Source organism: Cavia porcellus, unplaced genomic scaffold (genome assembly GCF_034190915.1).
Source record: "Cavia porcellus strain 051 isolate PalLab524CR breed Dunkin Hartley unplaced genomic scaffold, mCavPor4.1 scaffold_24, whole genome shotgun sequence".
Lineage (NCBI taxonomy): Eukaryota > Metazoa > Chordata > Mammalia > Rodentia > Caviidae > Cavia > Cavia porcellus.
Window position 1 is genome coordinate 18936088 of NW_026947507.1, and position 24840 is coordinate 18960927.

At 33.5% G+C, this 24840-nt stretch overlaps 1 long non-coding RNA gene across 1 annotated transcript in view; it reads right to left on the reverse strand.

Annotated features, from left to right (window-relative positions):
- Positions 1-10656, reverse strand: part of LOC134472598 (uncharacterized) — a 148701-nt gene extending 138045 nt beyond the window's left edge. The window contains exons 1-2 of the long non-coding RNA XR_010042483.1: positions 10595-10656; positions 6274-6336 (exon numbers count right to left, since the gene is read on the reverse strand). This is a non-coding gene — a long non-coding RNA (uncharacterized LOC134472598). The remainder of the gene's footprint in view (positions 1-6273; positions 6337-10594) is intronic.
- Between the last annotated feature and the right edge of the window lie 14184 nt (positions 10657-24840).

Sequence of the window (24840 nt, forward strand, 5' to 3'; positions counted from 1 at the left end):
TTTATTCATTTTCTTATGATGTTTCATCAAAAGCAGATTACATAATCAGCTAAAACCTTGAAAAGAAATATCAGTAGGAAAGTTTTCTAAAAGCAAAAATTGTAGCTAGTTACTGGGTCAAGATGAGTGTGGCAATATACAAAAATATCTATCAAAATTCAGATGATTTGCCCACACCATAATTCTAAAACACATTTAGATGATTTATTATGTTTCACTTTTCATCAACAATAGCAATGAAATGATTCTCTGTAATTTATCTTATTAATTTAGCACTGGAAGTACAATAGCCATTTTAGATCAAATCACTTTTAAGACATGTTCCTCAATCTTGGCCTGTGTACAAGAATAAATTTCCTTCTGCTTGCTTCATTTTTAATATTTAGTAGTACGTTTGTAGCACATAATGATCACATTCTTTTTGAGGAGTTAGAACATGAACAGGACACGTTATTCTTTTTTCAAAGCAAACAGTGCTACAAGCTCTCCTCCTTTTCTCCTCCCATCCCTGGCCCCTTTCCCATTTGCAAAAGATCTATCTTCCTATTTTCGATTACATATCTTTTACTTTACTCTTTATTTATATATTCAGCTTCTGTCATAAGGGAAATTACAAGACATTTAAGCTTGTGTGTCTGATTTATCTCACTTATCAATATGGTCTCAAGATATATCCATTATTTGTACAAATGTCTCAAGTTTATCTATCTTATGCCAGAGTAATGTTCCACCGTTTTTTAAATAGCACATTGTCTTTACCAATTCATCTTTTGAAAGGTAAATAATTTGCATCTTAGTTTTATCTGTTATGACTTGTACTGCTAAAAACACGGTAGAAATGTATTACTATAATATGATGTCTTTAACTGCTTCAAAATGATACCTAGTATGCATGGGTTGGATGCAATTTGTAGTTTTAGTCTTTGGAGGACTCACCATAGTTATTTCCATACTGATTGCACTAATTTAGATTCCCACCAGCAATAGAAAAGGGTTCCTTTTCCCCCTCATCTTTGCCACCATTTATTATTTCTTTTTTAATAATTTTTATTTTTTTAATTTTATTTAAAGAAAAAAACAACAAAACAGAAAAGGGTATAAATAATACATAATTTCAAAAAATAAACAGTAAGAAATCACTACTTGATAAATAACATATTCTCCTCTTAGAGCCAGTTGTTCAAGTTACAAAAGTAAAGCGTACAAAGTGGACATTTAAACAGTGAGACTGCAAACAGTTCTGTTCAACTATCCAATAAAAAACTTAGTAATATGGTTATCAGTCCTACATACTTAAACATACAATACTCATTTCTTGAGTTCTTATTGAAAACAATTCTTTCTGAGGTAAGATGGAATCTCAAAGTTTGTGTGCTTTGAGACAAAGTCTCACTATGTAGTTCAGACTGGTCCTGAACTCACTATGTAGCCCAGGTTGTCCTCAAATTCATGGCAATCCTCTTGACTCAGCCTCCTAAGTGCTTGGACTATAGGTATGTGCCACCACATTACCTTTCAATTGTGTTTTAATTTGTATTTCCTAATGGACAGAGATGTTAAATATTTTTTTTTTTTCATTTAACGTGCCTTTTTTTTTTTTGTCTTTTTCCTTTTTATCAGTACCGGGGATCGAACTCACGACTGCCCTCTTGCAAGGCAAACACTTATGCCGCTGAGCTAAATCCCCAGCCTCTCCACTTGCCCATTTTTCAATTGGATCTTTCATTTTAGGGTATTTAATTTTTAGGTCATTTAAATAATCTAGATATTAGTACTCACCAAGGAATAGGGACAAATTTTTTCCCATTCTATAGATTGTTTCTTTACTTTGTTTCTTGTTTCTTTATTGTATAGAAACTTTTAAAAATATTATTTGATTCCTTCTGTTGATTCTTGGTATTATTTCTTATGCAACTGGTGTTCTGTTCAGAAAGTCCTTGCAAATGACTGCTTTTTTCCATTATTATCATAAATGCTGCATCAAATTTTCTCCTGTAATCATCAAGTATTTCTTTGTAGATTCACTTATGATACTTGTATCATTTTCCTTTCCTGCAAATCTTAAAAATAAAGCCCTTAGAATGCAATGCAAACTTCTTACATTCAATCTTGCCATTGCATACACTAGAGTGGTAAAATATTTTATTGATGATGCATTAACACTTGAATTTCATGCACTTAATTAACTTTAATCTAAAACTGAAGATTCAAAAGCAAAGTAAAAATCGAAAAAATGAGTTTTTTTTCATTTATCTGTATTTAAAACTAGTTTCTTTTATCTAGAGTACATCTCCACTCTTTCTTTGACAGCCTAACTTGGGTTTATCATGTTTAGATGTTTTATGTATGTTATATACACTTTAAAAAATAAATCCCAAATGCTCAAACTCAACATCAAAATCTTAAAAATATACACTCAAACTACTTTTAAACCTTGCATTTATAATTCAACACAAAACTATTTCCATTAACTCTCCCTAAAGCAATTCACAATTTTCAGCTTTTAATATTTGATACCAGACATTTTCAATCATCGAATACTCTACATTCTTCACCCGTTTAACGGCGTCAAATTTTCACTCATCCTTCAAGTCCACATCAAATATTTCTTCAAGGAAAAATTTCCCAGAACACTTCAGCATAGCACAATTTTTTTTTTATCTTTGATTCCTTGCAGTATACACAAGTACTTAAAGGTTATTTTAATTTGGTTAAGTTGAGCAAAAATAACTAAAGAAACAAGAGCACAAATATGCACTACCTAACTTTATTCAATTGCATATGTTATTAGAAGAAGTGAGGATTGTTTCATAAGACTGAAGGAAAAGCTGAACAACCATAGTGAGCCAGATATGAATATTTAAGGACTGCTACAAAACTTAGAGACATTTCAACAGAAAACAACATTTATGAATGTCTTAACCTTCTCATTGTATGAGTTGAACTTCAATGCCTCAAGAGAAACACTGGTCAAGACCTCCAGTTCTTCCACTATAAGCGGTGTACAAATAAGAGATCTAACGGTGTGCACCCATTGAACCACAATGGAAAAAGCAAACTTCCAGATATAGCATCTCCCCAAGCAGAAAGAAATGCTGCTCTTCCAGGACTCCTGGACAGCATGTCAAAATGGCAAAAACAGTAAGAAATAACTGAATCCAGTAGATAACACATTAATATGTTAAACAGTTACTTTTCCTTGATAGTTACTAAACTTCTCCTAGAATAAGTTATATTTCTCATTAAAGTAAATATTTTCGAGAAGTTTCATGCTTGTTAATAAGACTTTAAAGCATTCTATATTTCAGGACTTATTCTCTTATACATTCCCTACTATGAAAATTGGCAGGTAATTTTACTATAATGTGAATAATTATGTTATTCCATGTATGTGTAAATATGTTGATAATATATATTCATATATATGTATATATATACATATATATATATGCTTATATTCTCGCTTTTTCACATCTCAATGAAGTTCAGTTCATCAAGCATATATGCTTATTTTGTAAAGGAATTGTACCAAATTCTAGGGACCAAAGATAAAAACAATGTTGTCCCTGCTTTCATGTCTGGGACTTTTATGTTTTATAGTTTGAGAAAAATAATTACCATAATAAATCATAATCTCTCAACAAGTAAAATTCTTCTGATTAATTCTTGAATTTACAATGCCCAGGAAGTTGAAGAATATTTTCTTTAAACCAACAGGGATAAAAGAAAAATTCTCATAAAAGCAAATATCTAAAACCTATTTCTTTAGTCTTCATGTAAAAAAGAAACTGGGAATTATTTCTTTATTTGCATTGTTTTATGTATGCAGTTAACTATAAATAATCCTGTTTATAATTATATTTTCAGAAACAAAACATTCACAAATAATATTCAGCATGTAATTTCTTTCAGTGTTAGTTTTTTTCTTGATTTCTAACTTTTTTGAAGCCATTTCTAAACAAGTATATGCAAAAACACTTTGTCTTTTCATTGAACTATATTTATTTAACTAGTAGTTATTGAGTACTCACTGTGTATAAGTCAAATGCTAAGATTTTTTGGGACCAGAAGCTGGAGAAATATATCATATATCCTAACTAGTTGAATTTTCCATGGAGAAGTGTTAGTTTCATCACTATGACAAATATCTGAGATCTTGAGTTATAAAGAGAAGAGTTTTACTTTGGCTCATGGCTTCACAGTTACTAGTTTGTGACCAGTTGGCCCCTATTTTTAACCCAGAAAAGCCAGCACATCACATGATAGAGCAAAACCTCCACCTCATGGCCAAGAAGTAGGCAGGTTCCCACTGTCCCGTCTAAGACACACCCTCAATGTCCTTCCACCAGGTTCCATCCCTCTTACCTCCCCATCTCCACAGTCTAGGAATCAGACCTTTTTTCACAAAGATTGTTGGATGACATTGATTAAGATGATGACAAGATGATAAATTATATCCACAAATGCTTTTGTTCTACTGAGTACTTGAAAATGGTTGTAAGCAGTTAAAGAAACTGCAAGAGAGTTCAGGTATTATGCATATTCTATATATTATGAATAGGAAAATTTCCTCAGCAACAGTATTAGAGGAGCCAGGATTAAGACCTTCATTCACTCCTCCTAGCACTGCCTCTGCTCTGTCTTCTCCTCTCACATCTAGTCATTCCTTAGAATCATGGCTTGCATCATCACTGACTCTGTTCTTGTTGCCATGAAAACTTCAGTATCTTTAACATTCTAAGATCAGCTTATTCAAATTAAATTTACTTCACTTGTAATAGTTTCAAAGCACCATGCTAAGAAATGTCATTACAAACAGTCTCTGCACTTAAGGAATTCAGAAACAAATAACTGAAAACAGTCACAGAAGACTTTGGACAGTATGCTGTAAGAACAGTAGTGAATTGTGTGCACAGCTATCTGTGATCCAAGCAGACTGCACAGTGTGAAGAAGTGACCTCCAGAGAAGGTTACAATAACCAGGACAAATACTGGGTGTTCAAGTGGAACATCATACTTAAGAATAGTGCTGTAGAAATAGGAAACATTAAAATGTAAAAAAAAAAAAATCCATATGACTCTTATTTTTTAAAACTCACACTGTTGTTACTATATAAATATTGACATCAACTACTAGTGTTAAATATCTCCTTTCAATCTCCAGTTTAAAAAATATTGCTAGTTTAATATTTTCTAAATCTCTGTAAGATTTCTGGCAGAAAAATAAAAGAATGTAGATCACCTGATTACTGATAAGAATTTACATGTGAATTATGAGTTAGTAATGCATGATTTTTCTCAATAATTTTTTGTTAACAATAAAAAGCCTAGAATTTTTGCTGGAGAGTGAAAAGAATGCACAAAACTCCATGAATAACACTGAATTTTTAGTTGACTGGAAGAAGAGAAGGTTGATCTTTTACATCAAGCTTTTGAACCCGCAGGTTCAAAATACACTGCCCTACTGTCTATGTCTATAGTAGCTACTTTCTACTACAATATATTAGTTATATTCAAAAACCATAAACATAATTTCACTTGACCACTCATCATGATTTTAAAAAAAATAAATTACAAATGCTCAATATATAATCCATTTATCTTAAGGAATAAATTTAAATAAATACCTACTTAAAGTACCAATTTATTAGAAGTAAGGGTCTCTAATTTATTTGGCAAGCATAACTCAGTGTTTAAGTATGGCTAATGTGTTCTAATAGTGAATATTTTGAATCATTAAATTTGAATTTCATAAAATTCATTTTAATCCTAGTAATATAAGCAAAAAAATAACAATTTTATAGTGAGATAACGTATCAGCGTGCTTCAGGATGCTACCAGATCTCATATTTCTTTTTACCAATGGAATGATAGCAATTGTTGCAGGAATAATCATTCTTCTTGGGACCTTTCATCACTTCACAAGTACTGGACAGATACATAAGCATTGCCATGGTAGCAATAATTAATATATGTAAGCAGGGAGACATTTGTGTTTGCAACATGAAGAACAGACTCCAGTATAAAAACTCAATACGAAAGCTATAGAGACATGTCAGTTACCTATAAATATGCAACAAATTACCCCAAAATTTAAAACTGTAAATGATAATAATCATTACTACTCAGTTTCAGCTGTGCATGTATTCAAGAAAGACCTAGCAAGATACTTCTCCATAATGTCTGTAATATAGATAGCAAAATTCAAACCCAGGCCTAAAAGTATTTAAAAGCTAATTCCCTCACATATTTGATCACGATTCCGATACTTACCTATATTTTGAGCTGGGACTGTCACCAAAAGCATGAGTTCTCTACGTGAAAACGGCAGAACTTCTAAGAAAAAGAAAGAAGCCAGGTAACAATGATAGTTACATCTCAATAGTCACACCACATCACTATACCACATTTTATTGGTCAAAGAAGACCCATATGCCTGAGGACATCTGTCAATAAAACAGACCAGCACCACAGTGTAAGCAGAGCAATTAGCAAATATAATGAGGGTGTATATGGTGCGCAGTCACAGGAAAATGATCTTCAGACATGGTAACAGAAGTTCAGGATGTTATTTTCATGGCATTCTGAATTGGAGCATGGATTATTTTGCATGGAAAATATACTAGAAGTAATATAAAATAGTTTTACCACCATTAATGCTCTGTGACCAACTTGTCATCTGGAGCAGGAATACTTTTACATGGCTTGACATCTGCTGCCATTCATAATAATACAGTTTCTACCATATATATACATATATGTACAATAGAAGCTATTATATACATTATATATTTATACAGTATATATTATATATTCATAAATGATGGAAACTGTTATATAAACATGTATATATGTATATATGTTGTATATAGTATGTGATATATATGTGTGTGTGTGTGTGTGTGTGTGTGTGTGTGTGTGTGTGTGATTCCTGAAATTCTCAGGGCTTACATTAAATTACCTGAAAATTGTGAAGAACCTCGAAATTCAGATATAGTCAGAAAAATGTGTATTTTTATAGTTTAAAATCCTAGATATGCTGTCTCCCATAGTTATATCATTTACTGCAATAAAGTACTGTACTGATGAAGTCTTAAAGCTGAAGAGCATTTGGTGGCATCTTGGGGAATCTTAGGGCTTTAACGTCAAAATCAAGAACATTGGAGACACTACACGGGGCACAGCAGCCAGTAGCAGGGAGGACTGAATAACGCTCTGGGATTGGCTACATGCAAACCTCCCACCACAAAAAATTAATAATAATAATAATAATAATAATATCTGCAGTTTCCAGAAAAATGCAGAGACTTCCATGCACAATTATTAATTCCGTTCTCAGGAAAAGTCCTGGAGGGACTGCGAACTCAGACCCATTCATTCTGAACACTCCTGACTTTGTGTAGTTTATTCATATTTCTTGCCAACTACTTCAGGAGCAGAATGTGAACTTGTAGTTCAATGAAATCCTACATATGCACTGTTGTGTTTGCTCTTCTCCCTCAGCTCTCTCCTTCTCATGCCAGAATTCCATTTCTACATGCCACAATGAATAGTACTGTAATCTATTCATCATGGGTGAAAGTTTAATGGAATGTGTGACTTGCACCAGTAAATCTATATTCCCAAACCACACATCCCAACAGAATCCTAGGATAGTATTAGTGTTTTTAAGTGAGAAACTGCTACTAAAAGTGCTAAGAACGTAAGAACTAGTTATTGCTGGAATATCGTGCAGTTACTATGACCCCGAAAACAGTGTCTCCAAAATTGACTAAAGCAGCCACTCTCTGGATTAGCGATTGGTGAATATGAAACCCTTTTATGTGGATTAATGTTTCTAACACCTGTCCTTGGTCTATCATAAACAACCATCACAGTCAAATTAGCATCACTTAGCAGTGCTGTATACTGACACAATTATTTAAAAGTTTCCTATCCTCTTGTCAGAAAGATCTCTGTGACACTGACTTATCAATACTCTGCAAAAATGTTCTGTGACTTAATGTTGATAACAATAAGCCTCCAGATGATAATATAGCTAGCTTAGAAAATATCTCATGTCTTTAAGGATCACTTATTTAAAAAGTATATGTAAATGATTAAAAATAATTACAATTATCAATTTGCACCAAAAAAGGCATATCAGGGCTTATGTTCCTAACACAGAAAGCTATTAAATTTGACTTTCATATTAAATTGCAATATATATCCCCAGAGAATAGTAATTGAGTGAAAGGTGTCAAAATGATAGTCTTTGGATTCAAGATCCTGTGTGCACATGGGTACCATTTTAACAGCTCTACTGTTCTTCAATATCAAAAATATAATATGCATTAATATCAGGAAAAATAAGTTTGAAAGAGAATTTAAAAAGTATCTTCCTTAAAGAGAATATAATTGTATAAAATACAAAAATTTTCACTGTATGTATAAATCTGTTCATTTTTGTTCTGTAAAATTTCTACCTTCAGTCCTGTCATCAAATTTGCTGTCTTTTAAGATAGATATATAAATAGGTTCCTCATATATGGAATTAGGTAAAGAAGTGATAAAGGTATATTAATTTAAGTTAGCCGCATTATGAAATTCAAAATATGGCCTTGTACAACCTTTGAAATGTAACCAGTAGGACCAAGATCTTATATCTGCAGGTAACTGACTTGGCCACTTCCAATTACTGCACTTGTTTAAAACTTTAAGAAGAACTGGAAGCCTACAAATACTTTTAGGAATCTATAAAACCAACATTGGGAGCTTAAGGTAGCAAGTATTGGTCTAAGTATTGTAATAAGTGCAATTTAACAAATTTTTATTAAACTAGCTTTATGCATAGTATATAATACTCTCTACAAAATTTAAATTAGTTCAGAGGCTTCACATTACATTATTTTAGATATGTCAAAACAGATTTACATCTTTACAACAGAAGATTCAATTAATTTATAATCTTTTATTAAATATTACAATTAATTATAAACTTAGTCCTGGATATAAACAAATCTAGGCACACAGTCCAATATTTCTTTTGAAGCTCAGTTTTTAACAAGACAAAATATTACTTATTTAAAAAGTATTGGAGATATAAATATATTCTCACTCATGCTAAAGCTGAAGACACCCAGTTATCTTCATAACTAAATTCAATGTGATCTAACCCCAGCCATATTAATAATTAAATGAAATTTAATGACATACATTATAATTAAAAGGAAGATTGTAGAATGGATTAAAATACAATTCCAACTTTTTAAATTAAAAGCAAAGTACTTTGTATATTAACAACTAAAGTTATAACTAAAACAATGTATGAACACCATGTTTAACAAATCAAATTAAAGCTGCTGTAGTTAAAAGGAGAAAAACAGATTACAGAATAAAGAATATAACCAAGCATAAATAAATCCCTGTCATAATGATAAAAAAGTGAATTCATCACTAAGAGCGCTTCAAAGTACATGGACCAAAAAGCTGTATAGAAATGGAAAAAGAATTGCAGATGTGGTGCCACACACCTGTAATCCCAGCATTTGGAGGCTGAGACAGGAGAATTGCTGTAAATTGGAAGCCAGTCTGGACAACATAGTGAGTTCAAGACCGGGCAGGAATACATAGGGAGAGCCTGTCTCTAACCACTGCCCCCCCCAATATATTTTACTATCTCTATCTTATAACATCATTCTGTAAACTCAGATATTCACAATAATATTCAGGAGGCTGGAGGATTAGCAATGCTAAGTGTTGTCAAGTATGTGAACAAATTAATGGTGGCAATGTAAAATAACAGAAACATTTGTAAGGCATTAACAAAAAATAACATACTTATCCTATAATTCAGCCTTTCCACTCCTGGGTATTTAGTAAAGAGGGAAGGGTGTTCATCCACACAAAATTGATAGATACACACTTTCTGATTTATAGATGATTAAAAAATGAGAACAACCTAATATCTATCACCATGTGAACGGATAAATAAATGTTAGTATATACATTGAATGAAAGGTTATTCACTTTAAGAATTAACTATTCATATACACAAATACTGAGATCAATCACAACATCATTGTGCTGTGTAAGAAGCCAGACTTTATTATATAAACTTCTAAAACGATGTCTAATGTATAGAGAAAGAAGACAATCAGTGGAAATAGAAAGGGACATGGAAAGTGCTGTACAGAGACATGAGAAATTCTGGGGACTTTAGATATACACACTTGCTTGATTATAGGGATAGATTGAGGGGATATATGTATTTTAAATTCTGTCACATTTTGTATTTAAAAGTACAGATGTTAGATATCAACTATATTCCATAACTGAAAAGATATATTTCTTTTCTGCTTAAATCAGCAGAGCGTTTTCTGTTGCTTTATCTTATATTTGAATAGCAAGGCATAATTTCTTCGCACAATCTTTTTCTCCATTTCTATGTCTTTCATTAACATTAAGGCAACTTCCGACTGGGCTTCCTTCCATTTTGTCCTGCTGTTACAAAATGCGCGTGCCCATACAGAGAGAGATTATTTAATTAAGAAAAAATATATATTTCTCACAGTTCTGACAGTTCTGGAGCCCAGCAAGTCCAAGATTCACGTACCAGCAAGTTCCCTGTTTGGTGAGGCTCTCTTTTCTCCATCCAGGATTCTGCCTGGAGCATTGTTTCCCAGGGGCTAGGAGGGAGCATCTTCACAAGCAGATGCTTATGTAGATGATTTCCCTCACTGAGGTCCTTTCTCTGCGACCTGATTCAGGACAGTGGCCTCATTGTGCAGTAGTCTCCAAAAGTCCACGCAGCACTATAGACTCCTCTTTTTTAAAATTCTGGACTTTAACAATTTCTAATGATGGAGAGGTTTCTACTTCGTGCAATTGGTTAATTTCCTTAGGAGGAAACGCAGAATAGCTTTCTAAAGAGAAAAGAAAAGTCATTTTTAAAGCTCTCTGTTGGTGATATAATTTTGGTTGAATTTCTGTACTTGCTTTTCTGTAGTTCTTATTTTGCAATCAAAATATTGGCTTTCTGACAGATGCTTTGAGCTTTAAATCCATTATTTTGTTTCATTCACTGTCTGCTAGACTATTTAAATAAACTTAAAAGCTGTGAAGCAGACTATCTTGATATGGGGAAGGTGGTCAGGTATAGAGTGGGAAGAGGAAGGGAAAAAGGGACAGAGAGGATGGTAAAAATTGTCAAGATTTGATTTTATATGTACCAATTTACCAAAATGAATAGAAATGTTATGTCACAATAAATGTTATGTCACACACACGGCCAGAGAGAGAGAAAGACAGAGACAGAGACATAGACACAGAGAGACAGAGATTTTAAGGCAGACTTTATTCAAAGGAACCCTAAAGAAAGGTACAGAGATCAACACAGGGTCATTTGAAAGACTAAACACTATTTCATGCTTTCTCTGGTCTTCACTATTGTTAGTTTTCACCATTCTTGACTTATTCCATTTTCCAAGAAAATCTTGACCTGTTTTGTCTTAGTGTTGTCCAGGTAGTCTGCACAGTGCATTATTTTATCATTTCTTTTCCTAATTTTTGAAGGCAAATTCAGTTTTCAAGCACTCCCTGAAATTCAGAAAGCTGCTTTACAGAGTTTGTGCCCAGTGTAATCCCATATCATTTTTAACCCTCATAGACATAGGAAGAACCAGAAACAAGTTACATTTCAAAACCTGATACTTTTATTTGAAAATTTTAAGCACATAAAAATAAAAAATATACAATACCCACCATCTAAGATATCAAAAATATATCTGAATTCCCTTATATACCACAACCATTCAAATCTCATATCTTGTATATGCCAGAAATAAAAGTTATCCAGAATTATCCAGGCACAATTTTTATATTCACCTAACTGATATATATCAACCTAAATATTAAGTAGCATTGTTTCCTACAGTATTAAGCTTTATGTAAAAAAATTCCACTTATTATGTTGCAAGTAACATAACATATTTGGTTGTGATTATTCACTGGAAATTACCAAGACTTGAGTCAATGTTGCGTCCCTATTGAATATATGTTTACATCTACCCAAGCCCCACTATAGTAACTTTCCAAAAATAACTTTTTAAAGGATGAAGGCTTTTTTGACTTATTTCCTTTTGGGGGACCTGTTCTACTCAGGTGAAGTAGAATCAGGTGAAATAGAATACTAACTCTCTTAGTATGCTTCTTTGGCCAAATGGAGGTAAGAATTTTCCAGCCAGTATGTGGTCATAGTAAATGGGTTGCAGCCTGGTGCCAGAAACAATATAGGCTTATGCAAATGTGATTTATGGAAACACTTTGACTATATTCTGACATGGGGAAATGTAGGACATCATGGCCCTAAATGGTCCTATACATAGAAAATTCATTTCCAATTTTTAATTTCACCTGCACTTGAGGACACATCTCTTGTTCCCTATTTGGTCATTATAACGCAAGGTTTGGTTTATACAATTGGCAAAAAAAAAAAAAAAAAAAAAAAGAACTTATAGCTTCAGCTGTCAGATCTGAAAGATCTGTATGATCTGTATGGCGGTATTAGCATCAAGTTTCTAGGTAGTTATTATGTATTATGCCATATTGCTAGAAATAATACTCTATGCCTAGAAGGTTTTTTTTTTATATTTTCTTTGATAATTACTCAAATATTTTAAATCATTAAATTTTCTTTCTCACAAATAGTTATTTCAAGTGACTATATGACCTAGTAAAAGTTATATTATAAATAGTGATTAACAATGCCTTGGAGATTATGTGTACTATGGCAGACACATTATTTATCAACAATTAAGTTATACACTATAGATATAATAATGTAAAGGTGGAATTACTAATATTCTAATAAAGAAATTTTGGTCTCATTTGATTTGCATTTCCAATTGCCAAGAAAAATCATCCTTTCTACTGAATTTGTGATGAACTGACCCTTTCATTGTCATTAATGCTAAACACATTCTCTTGAAAAAGTACAAGCTAACATCTTCCTACAATGTGTTCATCACTACAATCAAAAGGAGGTGAATTTACTATTTTTAAAGTTTTTTGTTTTTTTTTTTAAATCGGTACCAGGGATCAAACTCACGACTGCCTGCATATAAGGCAGGCGCTTATGCCACTGAGCTAAATCCCCAGGCCCAATTTATTATTTTTAAATAAAGATTAATAATATTTTATTTTCACTGCACTCTGTCCATATCAAGAAAAATATTACTACTTACGAGTCATCACAGCCAGATATTTCAGTCTAATTTTTTGATGGTAAATTTATGAAAATACAGACATGTGCTTAATTTCTTTTTTTAAAAAATGATGTATGATTGATAAATCTGAATTAGACCAGCAGCAGCTATAGAATGGTGATAAAGTCAGAGCAACTACATTAGTAACAGATAAAATCGTCAATTGAAATCAGTGATGGCTGAAATCAAAGAGGAAAGGATTGGCAAGTTTAAAGTGACACAGCACATGTAGGATTCCTCAGTTGGCACAAGATGGGGCTTGGTCAAATTAACAAATGACAATCTATAATTCCAGGTGACTATAATTTCCTGAAACTGTTTAACTCTGTGTAAGGTCAGATGTTCTGCAAAAGAGAACATAGAATAAACAATTATATCCAAACTACTGGAAGTTTTCAAATGTATTAGAGACACTTTCTGGTTGTTTGTTTGCGTGTTTGTTTGGTTTTGGTTTTGATTTTTGACACAAAGTCTCAGTACGTAGTTTAGGCCAGCTATGAACTCACTTAAGTAGCCTGGATTGACCTTAAACTTGAAGCAAAACTCATCTCAGCCTCCCAAGTGCTGGGATTACATGTGTACACCACCATTTCCAGCTTAGAAACACTTACCCTGATTTAAGTATTAACAATTTTCACAACAAACCTTGCAAATTGAAAGATCTGGATACACCTCATCCCAGACAGAGTACTTTATTTCTAAAGTGTTTGTTCCACTGAGTTTGACACTTTCTCAAATCTTTATATAAATATATATATAAATCAGGTGCTGAAATCTGCAAATAAAATTCATATAAAATCTATAAACTGCTATAACCTTAAGATACTATCTGTATAAAACTTATACATATGTGCAATATCTATAGATTTCTCTAACCTCCATTCTACACCTGAGAAATTAATGTAGACTAGAAAGTCTTGCTTCAAAGTCAGTGCTCAAGATTTGTGGGTAATTTGCAAGGGATCACTTTGCAAGAAGTTGCAATAATTTAGATGTTATAGTTGATTTAGTGCTAATTTTCTCTTCATCCTTCTGTACTAAGACCTATGCTCCACATTTCAGTCATAAGAAAGTAAAGTTCATATTAAGTATTCCATACATTTAACCTGCATAATATATTCTCAGCTAATTCAGATGGGATACTTCTTTCAACAGCAGCCCCTTAACTTAGGTACCAGTTAGAGACCACTATCCATAAAAGCAAAAATGTAAGATTTGTTGGGACAAAGCATTGCATTTTTAACACTAAAATACTTCTCTTAGTGAGTGCTGCCACCTATCAACTCATGAATTCATGGATACATGGACAAGAGCTGTTAAAACATTTTTGTAATGAGGGGATAAAATTGGTGGCAGCAGTATCAAGTTTGATAATGTTTAGTTTATAAAGTCATTTTGACAACTATTCTCAGTGTGTCAGGCTTATGTTGGGTCACTGCCTGCCTTTACTGGAAGGAGTCGTGCCACATTGACAATTACTCCTAACTTTCAGCTACAAAAAGTTTGTTTTCACTGAATGGGAGCCAAAGATTGAGAATAGAATCAAACTTTTACAATTCCCAGTCTTCAATGCAAATAGGCTGGGAGGCCAGGTAAAATATTACAACTACCTGGGAACAAGCTGCTGTAGAACATCTATGGTCCAAATCTCAAACCAATTAATCAGATATCTCTTGATTCCAAAAGTTCCTCATATGAACCGCTTTTAACCTGCAGCCATGATGGAGAAGCTGCCAGATAGAGAGGTTGAGTCAATATTTAAAATCTTTGAGGTCTACTCCACCAAGATAGTAGACCTTTCCATATAAATTTACACTCATAGAAAATGCTAAACTCGTCTTACCCTTTCAGTGCTGTTTAACGCCACTGCCTCTTTTATGGGAGACAGTTGTATAAATTCAGAGTATTTGAAATGAGTACTTTGAAGAATTACTATCTGTGATCACTTGAAAACAAATGAATGTTTAAAATGATTGTTTCCTCCATCCTTCCTCTTACATTAAAAGTGACAAAAAAATCTTAAAATAGATTTTTCAAATACAGCATGTTTCTCTGTAAACTATGTTTCCTAATTATAGCTACTACAATGGAGTTTTTATTTTAATTGAATGTTTCATTACGACAAAGGATTCAACCTGCAGAGCTATCCTTCTCGAAATTATTAGTCTGAAGAAAATATTCTGGATATTTTACAAGGCTCAAAATGATGCATACTATAACCCATTGAATAGTGCTCCCTAAAAAATAGTTTCTGTAAATAATATTCACTTCCATGAATGAATGGAGAGGTGTTCCTTTTAAACATCATGTTTCTGAACAAATCTTCTTGTCCTTGCCTAATTAAACTTCAAATATGATTCTGAGTTTGGAAACACACACACACACACACACACACACACACACACACACACACACACTTTCATATTCATTTTCAGCTCGAGTTAAAATATGGAACTATGTTATTCCACTAGCAAAAATGAGCTTGACCTAAAGCATTCATTCAACAGCTCAGCTAGACCCTTGTAACCAACACCACTTACTTAAAAAATGAATAGCTAAAGGCAATGTAGTTTTTATAGTATTAATTTTTTGACAGAGAAGACAGACTTCTTCAAATCTATGTTGTGGGGTGAGGTGGGTCATTAGCATACAAGGGAACCTAATATAGGGCCATATTAAGTTCTCAAGGGAACCTAATTGAGGCTCTAATAGAGGTCCTCAGGAAAATTAGGTTTAGACACTGATTTTTTGGCTTGAAAACTGACTATAGGCACCTCTGTAAAAGGAATTTGGATGTCTTCATTCAAGGAATCTCACATTCCTATATTAGTTTTCTATTGCTACTGCAACAAATAAATTGGCTTAAAACCACACAAATTACTTACCATACAATTGGGCAGGACAACATTCTCCCTGAAGGTAGGAGAAAACTTATTTTCTCCTTATCTTTATCACATGAATAAAGACTAACCTCTTGTCCCAGCACCTTTAGCTTAATTAACTTGTAAAGTTCTTTTCACTATGTAAATCAATGCAGTCACATGTTCCAGAGGTTATGATGAAAACATTTTGGAGGGTCATTAGTAAACATATCATAATTTCCATCACAAAGTCACACTCTGTGCATTTTTTCTGTTTATTCTTGGTATTCAGATTCTGGAGATGCAAATTCGAGAATTACAAATACATGTACTGTTATGCAATGAGCTATGTGAATAATGGTATAGAATGGTACTAGGCACATGATAATATAGGTATCCAGTGACTTATAATATTAGCACAGTGGTAAACACTAATTTGTAAAGTCCTGCACATCAAAAGACACTAAAGTTACCTGAGTATATACTGGATGCCAAACATTCTATAGAATTTTCGCTTACATAATTACATTATTGTGATGATGCTTCCTGAAAATTATTATTTCTATTTCTTTGATGAGAAAATTAAAATTAGAAATGTTAAGCACTTTTACATGCCCATATACATAAAACAATGATAGAGATGGAATTACAGTTTATCTGACATTTAAGGCCGTACTTTTGCTATTTTTATGGCTTCGGGGCCACCATTAATTATTTCAACTGCTTTAAACATTTCTTGAATGTGAGCAACAACTTAATCAGCAAAATCGATTAATTTGAATATCTCATTTCTAAGTGTCCTTCCAGGATTAACATTTTATAACTATTTTGTACTCCTTGGGTTCACTTTTTCCCATGTAAAACTTTTTAGTTGATCTTATTCACAACTAGAATTTAAAATTATGACTGAATTAACTACTTGACTAAATTAACAATATGAACAACTCCAAGCTTTTTAATTTTACTGAGTCATTATTTAGATGAATCTAAACAACTTCTTTAAGAAATAAGCCAGAAATAGAATACAACGTCCTTAATACTAACTCCCATTATCAGCAGAAAGCCTGATGAATCTTGCTTGATTTTAAATCTTCTTTTAAACCATAAGTGATGCATTAATTTAGTAGAATGGAGCTATAAAATTTGGCTTCTTTACACATCTTAATATAACAAATATTTATTTGACATTTCCTATATGCCAAATATTTCATTATCTACTTGGTACATCCAGGCTCATTGAACTCATATGACTTGCTCTTCTTTACTGGTGAAATAGCTGAATGAAATAGAATTTAAGTAATTTGGCCAAGATCTCAAGCTATGATGTGAAAGGTTGGGATTCATGTCCTTGGCTGTATGGCCAGTGTTAGTTCTGCTGCACATTCCATTTCAGCTCCTAACAGTATACAAGCATAATGAATGATGTGAGGTCATACCAACAGCAGAATTAGGAAAATCTATGTTTCTGCCCTAAATTCCGGTTCAGTTTGTGAGTAAAGGTGGTCATTATGTAAGGAAAAGATATGCATCTTTTTTCTCTCTTTATTTATCCAACTTCCAGTGAAAGAAAAACTCTTTCCTTTTTGCTTTTTCTGTAAGACAATTTTAGTATGATAATTTAGTTGAACAATAATATCTAATTGTTAGAAACATGTACTGACAGAGGGTTTTCCTGAAAAACTGGCTAATATTATAATCTATCACTGATGATTCTGACATTTTGGATATTTATGTTACTTTTGTTCCATGTAACTGAATTTTTCCACCTCATGACAGGCAGTGTTTTCTGATATTTACTTGCTTCTTTTAATATTTAAAAGTAATATGTACAAAGTGTACCAATTTAATTGTGAATTTTAATGATTCTTGACAAATTTATACAGCCATGTAACCACCACGAAAATCAAGATATAGCATACTTCTATTAATTCAAAAATTATTTTATGCATTTTCCTGATCAATTCCTCTGTTTCTAGTCTGAGGCAACCACTAATGTATATTCGTTCAATTGGTTTCTTCTGTGTATTTTGTGCATTATGTCAATTGGTTTCTTTATGAATGTAATGTAATGCAATGTAATGTGTAATCTGTGAATTGGTTTCTTCATGAATGTAATCTAAGAAAAACTATATAACATGTACTCTTTTATGAGCAGCTTCTTTAGTCCAGTAAAATGCTTTTTAAAACTCAGGCTGTGGCATGCATCAGTAGTTATTTCATTTTTATTGCTGAGTAGTATTTCATTTGCAAGTTACTTTGAAGGACTTACGCTTTCATTAATGAGAGCATATATTGGACTTCATTAGATTGATTCAGAAATACTTACTATAAAATTATATTTTACCCACAGAAACCAGAAAATTAATTACTATGTCTAAACTACAGCATTTAAAAATCCATTTAATTATTTTCTTAAGGCATGTTTCCGTTGCTAATAAGCTATAGAATCTATATACTAATATGATTCCTGTCAAACAAAGATTAATTTTTTGGTACTGGGAATTAATTTTAACACTTACTTAGAATTAACTCCATTAGGGTTTTTAACTTAAGAAATTTTGAAATAAAGCAAAAAAAGGTTAATCCTGTGATATTTACAGTGATATTACAGAATACTCTAAATATTGTTTAGACATTATAAAACATATAGCATTTATGCAAAGATCAGTTATATAAATATATATCAAGACATTTGATCTTTTTTTGATACTAGAAATTAAAATTTAATGTGCTGTGGCTGATTTTATTTGTTGATGTTCAGTGCATTTTGCACCACTGAAAACTTTCTTGTACATACAGAGATGTAAATCTTGAATTTGCCCTGGAGAGTCTTTCTTATAGACAAATTCTGCAAGAATTTCTCATATGACCTTGGAATGAGAAACGACTTCATTCTCAAGTGGCAGCTGCAAGTACATGCATAGGTGTCAGCAATTTGCTGACATGTACAGAAGCCTGTGCATCTTGGATGCGCTGCTGAAAATCATCAGTGTGATCACATATAAGAGCATTGAGGTAACAATTTGCTGAACTTCCACCGGTATTTTTTTTTTTTTAGAATGAACCATCTTCTTTTGAGAGTACAATGATCTTTATTTTTATTAGCACATTTGTAATATATAATGTTTACATTTCTTGTGGGGAATTGATACATGTGCATAATAACTCATTTCCTTTTTTCATTCACTTTCTCATCTCTCCCTCCCACCAGCCATACATCCCTCCATTCCCTTTGCCTTTGTACATGTCTGAAATACATAATGTTTGCATTCCTTGTGCATGAAGAACAAAATAAAAGATAATAGAAAGTGGTAAGGTTATGATTCTACACTTTTTCACTTTTCCCACATTTCAATGATTTTGTTAGCCTCTAAATTTCCTGTGTCAAAATTCTTCCTGTGAGTAGAAAGCAGAAATCTCACAACCATCCTAATATGCAGAAGGAAAAAAACATCTACAAAAGCTTATTTTTATTTTATTTTAACTCATCAGAGAGCTTGGAGTGATAAGACAATAATAACTGAATATTAAACAATGAGAGCCCCTAATAGCAGAGATACAAAAATAAACTGTTTTCCCTTTGGCAGGGCATGAGGGAAAGCAGTGGTTGCCATAGAAGCAGGTAAGAAGAAAGGTGAAAATTTTAATATGATTAGTGAATCAGTTAAAAATATAACTGGGATTCTTATGCTTACACACACACACACACACACACACACACACACACACACACGATTTCATATTACTGCAAGTAATATGGTCCATATTGTCCAGCCTCATTTTTTTTATGGTACTGGGAATCAAACACAGGATCTTGTGCTTGCCAGGCAAGCACTTGTGCCCCTGAGCTGTAATTGTGGCCTTCACCAGCTTCATTTTCTGACTTAAAAGACAAAAAGACAGGATACAGGATCAGTGTACTACTTCAGTGATAGGAAAAAAAGATGCAGTCAGCCACAAAACATTTCAGAAAATCCTTGTCTCTTGTAAGAGAAAAGGTATAAACCATCATTGGAGGAGAAACAATCTATCTCAATTCCAGCACCACTAAGTAACCATTAAAAGCAAAATCTGGAGATGACCTTGCAGGACCTGGAAACTCCAGGCAGCAGTGCACACAGAGCCATGTTAGACCCAGGCACCTCCCGTGATTCCCACCATCCCAGCGACCCAGGAACTCCAGCCAATGCTATATCCGAGCCCCTCCTGCAACTCCTGCCATCCCAGTAGACCACCTAGGAACTACAATCAGCAGTGCATAGGGGCCCAGATTAGACCCAGGCCCATCCCATGACCCCTGACATTTGGGCAGACAATCTTGCAGGGCCCAGGAACTCCTGCCAGTTGCACAGGCAAGTCAGGCCAAAACCGGGCCCATCATGTGTCCCCACAATCCTGGCCACCTACATCAGGACCTAGGAATTCCAGCCTATGACATGTGCCCCCAAATCCCACTGCTGCCATCGAGGCCCAGCCCCACCTACTGGACCCAGTATTGCTGTTGAACTTCAGCTCCCACACCTCCCTCCCAGAACCTTGGACTGCAGTGCATTAACTGCAGTGCAGTATCAAGGGAGACTCAGTAAGAAGAACTCAGCAGCCTTCTATCAGTGAGGTGAGTTTACCCCTAAAATAGGAATAGAGTTTTCAACCTTCAGTGGATAAACAGGAGCAACAGAGAATCCCCCTCCAGAAGTAGGCCATAGGCGAGCTTGGCAAGTGGGCGGCCTCAGGTACATTGAGGTGGCTGCCAATAAGGCCTCCCCCATCTGAAGAAAATTAAGGAGGCCTGTGGAATACCCAAAAACACAGTAGGGTCCCACCTGAGACAAACACTATAAAGAGGGAGGTCTGCTGACTCTGAACAATCTGAAGACATAATAACCGCAGAAACTAGGGATTGATTTCCATCAGTACACCTAGGCTTGTAAGCCTAGGAAGAACATAGGACTCACCCAACAGGCCCTTCATGGGGAATTCAGGTGACTGTCCCACCTCTTCATTGTGGGACCCAGCAATTGAAGAAACATCAACCTTACAGTAGGACACCAAGATACACACTATCAACAATTACCACTAGTGGGACCGAAGGACCAAAAATTAACCTGAAAGAGGAAAATGGCAAAATTAAAAACAAAATACAATCTCAAACATCTAGTCCACCAGGAGCAAGTACAGGTGACACTGAAATAGAGGACTTCAAAAGTTCTTTATAACACACACACACACACACACACACACACACACGTGATATAAAGAGACAACTCCATGAGACTATATAGGAAATGAAACAACAACCATAGTAAAGGAGTTGCTCAGCACAGCTAGAGAAGAAATAGATTTAAAAAAAAAAAAGTACAGGAATATGAGAAACTGATTGAAACCTTGAATGAACAATACAGAAAACAAGCAGAATTCATGATTCAAACACAAAGAGACATCCAAAAAATGAAAAATTCTATTGAAAGTTGGCAAAATCATTTAAACAAAGCTGAGGACAGAATTTTGGACCTGGAGGAAAGGATCCGAATTAGCGATCATGAAAGGATAGAACTTTTAAAAATAACAAAGCAGCATGAAATGACAATTCAGCAGCTTCAAGATCATGCCAAGAGAAAAAATATAACACTAATAGGCATCAGTGAAGATGCAGGAGTCAATGCAAATAATATAACTAAAATATTCACAGAAGTAATAGCAGAAAATTTCCCAAACATGGGGAAAAATGTGATATGCAGATAAGTGAGGCATACAGAATGCCAAGCAATAACAACCAACATAAATCTACACCCTGAAATATAATAATTGAAGCCTCAGACATACAGCATAACAACAGAATACTAAAAGCTGTTAGAGCAAAGACACAACCCATCTATCAAGAAAAGCCCATTAGAATCATGGCAGATTTTTCAGCACAAACTCTCAAATTAAGATGAGCTTGGAGTGAGGTATTTCAAGCCCTGAAAAAAAAAAAAAAAAAAAAAAAAAAAAAACTTTCAACCCAGACTGATGTACCCAGAAAAACTTTCATGCAAATTTAATGGAGAAACAACATATTTCCATGACAAAGAACAACTGAAGAAATTCATGTCCACCAAACCAACCCTAAAAAGAGCATTGAAAGACATACTAGATAGAAATAAAAATGACCACAATCCCAAGGACAACAACAACAAAAAAGAAACCACCTGGTAGGCATAGCAATTAAACAAGGGCGAAAAGCAGAAAGCAAATAGCTGGAACATAAGATGGCAAACTCAAGCCAGTACATATCAGTGATATCCATAAATGTAAATGGCCTCAATTCACCTGTCAAAAGAAATAGGTTGACAGAATGGTTCAAGAAACATGATCCCACAATATGCTGTATGTAAGAAACATATCTGACCCTAAAGGAAACTCAAGATTAAAAGCCAAAGAATGGAAAACAGTATTCTATGCAACAGGAACCCTGAAAAAAGCAGGGGTAACTATTCTATTTGCAGACAATGTGAACTTCAAAACTAAAATGATTAAAGATATAAAGAAGGTCACAACATACTCAGTAGAAAAAATCAAGAGGAAGAACTAACAATTATAAATATATATGCCCCAAATACAAGAGCACCCAACTATATAAGACAAATACTAATGGATATGAAAAATTAAATACACAAGAACACAGTTATAACAGGAGACCTTAGTACACCATTGTCACAGAGAGATAGATCAACTACACAAAAAGTCAGCAAAGAAATAATAGAACTGAATCATACATGTGAGCAATGGGGCTTAGTGGAAGTTTACAGAGTGTAGCACCCAACCACATCAGAATACACGTTCTGCTCAGGTTCACATGGAACATTCTCCAAAATAGACCGTATATTATCCCATGAAACATTCTTAAGTAAATACAAACCTGCTGAAATTATTTCATGTGTAATATCTAACCATAGCACACTGAAATTGGAAATTAATGACAAGAAATTGCCTAACCTGCAAAAATAGATGGAAATTAAATAACAACCTTCTGAAAAGTCAATGGGTACAGATGAAATTAAATAAGAAATAAAGCAATACATAAAATTCAATGAAATGTGAAAACAACATAATGTAATCTGTTGGATGTCGTGAAAGCAGTCTTGAGAGGGAAATATATAGCAAATAAATTGTCATATCAAGAAAACCAAATGAGCACAAACAAACAACCTAATGCTTCATCTCAAGCTTCTGGAAATGAAGAGTAAGTTAAACCCAAAGCTCATAGAAGAGAGGAAATTGTAAAGATTAGAGAAAAAAATCGATGCAATTAAAACTTAAAAAAATACAAGGAATTAATGAATCAAACAGCTGGTTTTTTGAGAGAATAAACAAAATTGACAAACCTCTAGCTAACCTTAAAAAGAAAAAGAAAGAAAAAAAAAACTTTATGCAATAAGGACCAAAAAGGGAGAAATTACTACAGATGATATGGAAATTCAAAACATCATGAATACCTACTTTGAAAATCTCTACTCACATAGGATGGAAAACAGAGAGATAAGTACAGATTTCTAGAAACATATGAACTACCAAAGTTCAACCAAGAGGACATAGTAATTTTGAATAACCCAGTATCAGCTATTGAAATTAAAAGCATAATAAAATACTTACCAACGAAGGAAAGTCCAGGTCCTGATGGATTCATGGCTGAATTCTAGAAGAAATCTAGAGAAAAGGTGATGCCAATACTCCTTAAACTCTTCAATGAAATAGATAAGGAAGCAATCCTCCCTAAATCATGCCTGGAGGCTAGTATTATCTGATAAAAAAAACCAGAGAAAGACCCAACCAAAAAGGAGAGCTATAGGCCAATCTCACTAATGAACATTGATGCAAAGATTCTCAATAAAATATTGCCAAATAGAATGCAGCAATCATCAAGAAGATTATACATCATGACCAAGTGGAATTCATTCCAGAAATGCAGGGATGGTTTAACATACTCAAATCAATAAAAGTAGTACACTATATTGACAGAGCCAAAAACAAAAACAACATGGTCACCTCATTAGATGTCGAAAAATCTTTTGATAAAGTCCAACACATGTTCATGATTTTAAAAAACCCTCAGAAACTCAGAATACATACTGTCTACCTCAATCTTATAAAGGCCATCTATGTCAACATTATACTAAATGGACAAAAACTGAAAGCTTTCATTCTAAAATCAGGAACAAGACAAGGATGTCCATATTACCACTCCTATTCAATATGTTCTGAAAACAATAGACAGGGCAATCAGACAAAAGAGAGAAATAAAAGGAATAAAGACAAGAAAGGAAGAAATTAAAACTATCCCAATTTGTAGATGACATGATACTCTATATAGAAGACCAAAAAACTCCATTAAAACACTACTAGAGGTAATAAACAAATTCAACAATGTATCTGGATACAAAGTTAATGCTCAAAAATCAATTGCATTCCTGTACACAAACAAAAAACTCACCAAGGGAGAAATTATGGAAATTTCACCTTTCACAATAAAATCTAAAAAAGTGAAATACTTAGGAATCAACTTAACTAAGAATGTAAAAAAAAATTATATGCTGAAAATTATGCTATGCTAAAAAAGGAGATTTGAGAGAATATTAGAAAATGGAAGGCTATTCCTTGCTTTTTGATAGGAAGAACCAACCCTGTGAAAATGGCTATCCTCCCAAAACTGTTATGCAGATATAATGCAATCTCAATCAAAATACCATTAATATACC